Source organism: Etheostoma spectabile, chromosome 23 (assembly GCF_008692095.1).
Source record: "Etheostoma spectabile isolate EspeVRDwgs_2016 chromosome 23, UIUC_Espe_1.0, whole genome shotgun sequence".
NCBI classification, from domain to species: Eukaryota; Metazoa; Chordata; class Actinopteri; order Perciformes; family Percidae; genus Etheostoma; species Etheostoma spectabile.
Window position 1 is genome coordinate 17,847,839 of NC_045755.1, and position 8,032 is coordinate 17,855,870.

At 41.3% G+C, this 8,032-nt stretch overlaps 1 protein-coding gene and 1 long non-coding RNA gene across 10 annotated transcripts in view; both read left to right on the forward strand.

Moving 5' to 3' along the window:
• Positions 1-4,421, forward strand: part of LOC116673379 (uncharacterized) — an 18,540-nt gene extending 14,119 nt beyond the window's left edge. Inside the window, exon 3 of the long non-coding RNA XR_004327824.1 lies at positions 4,345-4,421. This is a non-coding gene — a long non-coding RNA (uncharacterized LOC116673379). The remainder of the gene's footprint in view (positions 1-4,344) is intronic.
• The window catches only part of dgki (diacylglycerol kinase, iota), an 86,282-nt gene that overhangs the window by 25,702 nt on the left and 52,548 nt on the right, over positions 1-8,032 (forward strand). The gene's annotated exons all lie outside the window — the stretch shown is intronic.

An 8,032-nucleotide genomic window follows, 5' to 3' on the forward strand; every position in this document is an offset into this window, starting at 1 on the left:
GATGGATGGATGGATGGATAGATAGATAGATAGTAGGGGTGCACAATTCAGAAAATGTAACGATTCTATACCAATTTTTAAGCTCAAGATTTGATTCAAAAACGATTTTTGATTCAAACTCGATTGTCAATTAAAAAAAGGATTCACTGTATGTAAATGTAGTTACTTTTCCCATGATAGTATACACGGCATTACAAAAAGAAAGTAGAGCTGGAATCGATTCATGAATGGGAATCGATTCCTTTTTTTTCTTTTTCTTTTTTTTTCGCACACCCTTAATAGATAGAGACTTTACTCATCCCGAGGGAATTTTAGTAATTGCATTTGTGTTGGTCGGGTTAGTCTGGATCAATGAAAATTAATTCACCGGATCATCGGCGGAACATCTGTTGCAGCTGGATCTTGTGCCGGATGTCCCTCATCGTGCAAAACACTTAGTTTTGGGAAACATCAACAAACTTTGAGCTAGCAAGCTATTTGCTAAAAATGGCAAGTTTTTTTACAGGCAGGCCTGCGTGGTTCTTTTGGGGAATTTGGGATTTACCAAGAACACGTTTACAGCATTTACTAACTTTGACGCTTGGGACCGATTGACAGGGATTTGCTTTGGACTAAATACACACTTATTGTACGTATGTAAGGTTGGGTATGGTTTAAAAAAATTATAATACCAGTACCCTTAAAGTCCTTTTTTTTTATGTGTGTAAATAAAGAGTTTATGGGTATCTGTGTTTATAAACTCACTTGCCACAAATTGAACCCAGCCTTATGTTTTGATTTAAAAAAAAAAAAGAAGTGATTATCAAAATAGTTGCAGATTCCTTTTGTGTCAATCGACTTGTTGTTTTTGAGTAACATGACAAGCAGTACAGACACACAACCCTCCTCCAAGAAAAACGAATAAAGGATCTTTTTTTTTTTTTACACTGCACGTTGTTTTTAAAGTTTTAAAGTCATATTATGCAGACAACACCTCTGAGATTGTGCTGCATATGACACTTTAACATTTTAAGCTTTATAGGCACAATTACGGCTAAAGAAAGACACATTTCCCACACAGTGCCTTTTTGAAAAAACCTTATGAAAGCATTTAAAAAAAACATTTTCCCTTGAACAAAGATTTGCTTGCACATGGAAACTGGTTAAACTGTACAGTAAACCCACACTGGTGCAGTTGTGTTTCTTTTGTTAACCAACTTCTTCCCACATATATCCACCACATCCTCTGCTCCACGAGTCAGAAGATGTTAAATATAATTCCTCCCACCTGCAGCTGCCTTTTCATCTGTGTGGCCATCACTTTTGTTCTTACTTTATCATTAATTGTAAGCGGTGTTGCCTAGCTATGTCGAGGCCCGCTGAGTACACAGAAACTGGTTAAATGACTGGTGTGGAGACGAGTTTCTCTCCACCTTAATCACCTGAATACTACACAAACAGTTCTGTTAGTAGTAACTGTTGACCCCTCCTTCTATGGATACCCAAGATCTGCATTTAGAAAAATGTTGAGGCATCACACAGATTACATCATCTCGAGCCTGTGAGTGTAAAGGCTGCGAAATATAAACAGTATAGGCTGTGTGTGTGTGTGTGTGTGTGTGTGTGTGTTGGTTGTGTGTGTGTGTGTGTGTGTGTGTGTGTTGTGTGTGTGTGTGTGTTACACAGTCATCCCACATGGGGGGATGAGGCTTCGGTCTAAGTAACTGCATTTACAGTTTACTGTTAAAGTTGCTGGCACACCAACACACACAAACACACACACACACACACAACACACAACACACACACACACGCACACACACACACTGAGAGAGCAGATTCACTACCAATATAATTACTGGGAGCTGCCGATGCTCCCGCTGTGCATCACCATGGCAACTCTGACAACCCACCTCTGCTGGAGGAGGAGGAGGAAGAAGAGAAGGAGGCGAATGAAAATAAGGAGAGGGGGAGGATGAGAAAGAAGAGCAGTGGAAGAATTGTAGAGGAGGAGCAAAAGTGAAATGAGGAAGATTAGAGGGGGACGAGGTGATGGAAGGGGAGGGTGATGTACAGGACAAAAAGGAGACCAGAGTGTGGGAAGAGGAGGAGGAGGAGAATAGAAGAGAGTGGATGATGAAGAGGAGCGCGATTAGTTTCAGAGACAGTAAAGGGGAAAGTGCCAGATTAGAGGAGAGAAATGGAAGAGAAGGAGAGAGACACACGATAATAGAGCGAGAGGAGAGAGTAGGTGGTGTTCTCCACTATTCAGGATTCAATCTAATCTCTTCTCCGGAGGCTTTAACAAACTGAGAGTCTGTTTCTTTCTCCTTTTCTAGGAGTATTCGTCCATTATTTTAACTTTATGCCATGGTCTGGGTGAACCCTCATTTATTAAACGTTTGATTTTTAGGAACATTATGCCTCGTTGGACGTGGTTGTCCATATGCAGCTTGCTATTGCTAGTATGGTACTTAAGTACAATTTAGATTTGCCTGTACTTTACTTGATTATTTGTATTTTAGGCTACTTTATACTAATACTCCACTACATTTCAGAGGGAAATATTGTCCTTTTTTACACATTTATTTGACAACTATAGACATAAGATACTTGGTAGTTTAGCATTTGTAACTTAACAACAGCTTGAAAAGCTTTAAAATACAATTACAAAACAACATTGCTTTAAATTAACCTACTCAGGAATGTATAAAGTAGTTAAAAAATGTGCTCTACATTGAAAAACTGCATCATTAAAATGCTACTTACACATAGTAATAATATAACATACATAAATCAGGATTTTCTGCAATTTACATATTTTTAATGTTGAGAATTTAAATATATTTAGCTCACACTGCAAAACTTTACACTTTTGCTTCTTCTACTTACACACAGAATGTGACTATTTCTACGACCCAAATAGAGTTTTTATTAGAAGGATAATGTTGTGTTGAGTTGGGTTTGTTGAGTTTCATTTAATCAGTCATTTAATGTGTATTCCAGCCAGTAATGGAGTATGTCCCCACTTATACTCTCAAAACAGGTTTGTGCCTGTCTAGTTGATGCATGTCAGTGTGTGTGTGTGTGTGTGTGTGTGTGTGTGTGTGTGTGTGTGTGTGTGTGGTTGCTATGTTGTAGAAGCTTCACTGCAAATAGTTTTTTGTGTGTTGGATTTTAGGAGTGAGCTGTAATGGCTGTGATCCTGTCTGCTTTTAGTAGATTAGGACTCACTTAAATAAAGTGTTGTCCCATGACCTCTAAATGATACCGTGTTTTGTGATTAGTACGTCAAGTGCATTGATGCCTCTGGGTCTTTTTTTAGAAGGCTTGACTTTCCCTCTCGGCCTTTTGGCATTAAAACACACTCAGGTACACATTTGTTTCATTATGACTAACACACACCACAGCCTTTTCCCTCATTCATTCATAGTTTTACTAAATGGCTGTCTTCTCTTGTTTCATGCCTGTGGGAATTATGTACTTTATATCTTTATTTCTTCTCAGCGAGAATCTGATGGAGTGCCTATACTCCATGTAGGGAATGAGTCCTTACCCCAAGTAAAGGAACTCAAATAACTTGGGGTCTTGTTCATGAGTGAGGGGAGGGCGGGAGATTGGTCGGAGAATCGGCGCAGCAGGTGCGGTAAAACATTCAATTTATCGCACCGTTGTGACGATAAGAGAGCCGAGCCAGAAGGCAAAGCTCTCGACCTACCGATCAGTTTTCCTTCCTACCCTCACCTGTGGTCATGAAGGCTGGGTCATGACCGAAAGAACGAGATCCAGGGTACAAGCTGGCATCTCCCTTAGAGATAGGGGGAGAAGCTCAGTCATCCGAGAGGAGCTCGGAGTAGAGCCGCTGCTCCTTCGCGTCGAAAGGAACCAGATGAGGTGGTTCGGGCATCTGGTAAGGATGCCTCCTGGGCACCTCCCTAGGGAGGTGTTCCAGGCACGTCCAGCTGGGAGGAGGCCTCGGGGAAGACCCAGGACTAGGTGGAGGGACGTCCAGCTTGGAGGAGGCCTCGGGGAAGACCCAGGACTAGGTGGAGGTATTATATCTCCAACCTGGCCTGGGACCGCCTCGGGATCCCCCAGTCGGAGCTGGTTGATGTGGTTCGGGATAGGGAGGTTTGGGGTCCCCTGCTGGAGGTGCTGACGGGATAAGTGGACAAAGATGGATGGAAAAAATAGTAACAGCTAAACAGTGTAAAGGGTGTCTGTATTTCACTGCCAAGGATTCCAACAGCGGGACGTTAGGCAGTGTGCAGCTGCCGTTGTCGGAAAAACAACACAGACGGTGCACAGATGGTGCGGATTTAAAGTTATTGTAAAATTTCTTCTTATTTTTAAGTATTGGTTAAGGCACCGGCACCTTTTTAAAAGGATCGTTTTAGCACCGGTATCGGAAAAGACCCAAACAATACCCAACCCTATTGTATAAAATTATTTAAGACACAATACTTCGAATTCGAGTCCTTACCCCAAGTGAAGGAGTTTAAGTACCTTGGGGTCTTGTTCGCGAGTGAGGGGACTATGGAGCGTGAGATTGGTCGGAGAATCGGAGCAGCTGGTGCGGTATTACATTCTGTTTATCGCACCGTTGTGACGAAAAGAGAGCTGAGCCAGAAGGCAAAGCTTTCGATCTACCGGGCAATTTTCGTTCCTACCCTCACCTATGGTCATGAAGGCTGGGTCATGACCGAAAGAACGAGATCCAGGGTACAAGCTGGCGTCTCCCTTAGAGATAGGGGGAGAAGCTCAGTCATCCGCGAGGAGCTCGGAGTAGAGCCGCTGCTCCTTCGCGTCAAAAGGAGCCAGTTGAGGTGGTTCGGGCATCTGGTGAGGATGCCTCCTGGGCGCCTCCCTAGGGAGGTGTTCCAGGCACGTCCAGCTGGGAGGAGGCCCCGGGGAAGACCTAGGACTAGGTGGAGAGATTATATCTCCAACCTGGCCTGGGAACGCCTTGGGATCCCCCAGTCGGAGCTGGTTGATGTGGCTCGGAAAAGGGAAGTTTGGGGCCCCCTACTGGAGCTGCTGCCCCCGCGACCCGACACCGGATAAGCGGTCGAAGATGGATGGATGGATGGATACTTAGAATTTAAGACTTTTTAGTCTTGAAATTGCTGAAGTATTGTCTTACATAATTTAAACAGGTCTTAATTTTCCTACGTCCATGAAACGCTACCTCTAATGCTTTTATTTGTAGTTCTTTCTTTTGCTGGTCCAAATATAATTGCTGTATTACAACTACAAATGAGACCAACATGCAACTTATATTGCAGCCAATCAGCTTTTGTGTTATTGGCGTGAGTCTCTTTCAGATTGTACCACAGACATAGAACTGATTTTATCCTCGGCTACGGGGAAGTACAAGTTTAGCGTGACAAAAAAACTGAATTTAGAGCTCAGTTGATGTTGTGGTGATGGTCTTAAATTTGACTTGGTGAAACCTGTAAAAACCCTGAAAGAGCAACAGGTGTGTGTGTGTGTGTGTGTGTGTGTGTGTGTGTGTGTGTTGGATGATCAATCAAGGTCTTATTTCCATGGTTCAGGCCATCATTTCCACTGTGATTATATTTTACTCACCAACTAAATGGCCCGATGCAGCAAGAATACCGTTCGTCCGGTTGAAGATTTCGATGGTGAACACACCTAAAATATCCATTGCAGTAATCCACTGTGTTGGAAAAACCTTGCTCACAACAGGAAGCACAAAAGGTCAAAGCTGAATCAGAAAGTAAAACATTTTCCTTCATTTTCACTTCCTCTTTTAATATAGATTTTCAACAAACATCACATACACACAGTGATGGAAAGTAACTAAGTACATTTAACCAAATATTGTACTTAGGTTTATAGATTTAACTATCCAAAAGTGTATAAAGCTTTTAAAATCAGCTCCATGTTGACATGTTAATGCCTCAATAATGGTCGCCAGTTAGATTAATGATTTAACACTGACAAGGCCCATTCTGACAAATAAATAGTTTGGGTACTTCAGTACATTTTGCTAATAATGCTTTTGTACTTTTACTTACGTGTAATTTGAAATTTGTAAGAACTTGTAATGGAGTATTCTTATAGTGTGGTATTGCTACTTTTATTTAACGATTTAAATACTTCTGCCACCTCTCCTCTACACACATATCCTCAAAAAAAACTCAGTAAGAAACAGGGAGAAATGAAACAAAAACGACAGCAAAGATGATTAAATATGCACACAAAACAGAGCAAACCACAGATGAGCTTAGTCTGTGTTTTACATTCTGTTTGATTTCATCCATACACATGTACTTTCTGCCTTTGGTTTCCCTTCCAAACGAGTGGTTTCAATAAAACTTCCCGTAATGGACTCGGCACGACCATGTTGCCAAGTCCTCAGATCTCAGCAGTTATGCCTAGAAGTTATCAAAACTATCAACATTTGAAACATCCTTTATCATTTCCACCAAAATTATACATTTATCAGAATACATTTTTGACATCAGACTCATGAAGTTTATATGTGTGTTTGTGTGGGTTCGATCCACCGTTATATGTGGCATATGGCCAGGTACCATACGTCCTTGCATTTGTGCTTTTGTCACCCACGCAATACTATTTTTATCCCAAGAGTCATAAGGGCGAGTGCTTGCGTGTGCGTGTGCGTGTGTGTGTCAGGGTGTGTGTGTCAGGATGTGTGTCAGAGTGTGTCATCAGGTTACACTGTGTGTAAGTGGACTCCTCTTTGTCCTGGTTAATAATTTTAGAAAGACGGTGGCCACTGAAACTTTCAACGGGGGGGTCAGATGCTCCTGTAACAACCTTTTTCATTGACAGACAGACAAACACACACACACACACACACACACACACACACACACACACACACACACAAAAAGACTTCTAATTCAGAAATTCTGCATTTTCCAAATCTGCAAAAGTTAGAAAGTGTTTGTATGGATGAAAGGATGGGAAAAAGCACAGATGGTTTGTTCTTTGCTGCATTGTAGCTACATACAGAAAACGTTCACATAGTACAAAACCTGAGGAATAAAAAAATGACTTTTATCAAAAACTTTTTATTGAATTGAGTCCATGATAAAGATAGATTGCAGTGATAAATGCAGTTTCTGAAGTCATGTTTAAAAGCAACTCAATTCAGTTTGCAACATATTCATCTGTAATTATTGAAGTGATATTATCCTATTATTTGAATTAAATACAGCATTTTCTTTTAGTGATTTTGTTTCTCCAATAAAGTCATATTTCAGCGACTTAATATGCATGTTCAACCCCCCTGATCTTAGACAACAATGCAACATTTTGCAAAGCAACAATGAATATTTGTGACTAAATAAGCAACAGTCAAAGCTGAAGTTTTGAAAATCTTTATCATTTAACGACGTTTTACAGTCAAAGGTTATCTTCATCAGGACATTGTAGGTGTGACAAACGTGATGTCACTTTTTTACCAACTTAACCTTGACATGAGTGTCAATGTCAGTGGGGGACTGGGGCATTGTGGGTGAGGCTGACTGCGGAGGGGAGGAAACTGTTTTTATGGTTTGAGGTTTTGGTTCTGAGGAGGTGGTGATGGTGAAGAAATCAAAACAGAGCAATAGATGAACATATCGAAGACAGTAAATGAGAAGAGGAAGTATAATAGGGTGAGAGCCAGACAGTGAAACATGGAGAGAGAGATAAGGGGTGGTGGGGACTGCTGACTCATCCTCTGACAGAACAGATCTGTCTCCGTCACCCCAAAGTGCTGCTGGCAGTCTCTCCTCCAAGCTGTTCCCACTTCTCCTCAACCAAATAGCTCCAGATAAACCCTCTGAAATGTGGTCTCATACCATGAATAATTAACTTTACATGCTAAATTATACTGAAATCTAGTTCTCTCTGGGATTTAGCTGCTCTGTGGTGAGAGAGCTGTGTCATACAAAAGGATGACAGTGTTGATTTTTGTATCTCTCGCTTTACAGGCTTTTGTTTTTGATTGTCAATTAATTTTTCTTGTTTGTGTGTGTGTGTGTGTGTGTGTGTGTGTGTGTGTGTGTGTGTGTGT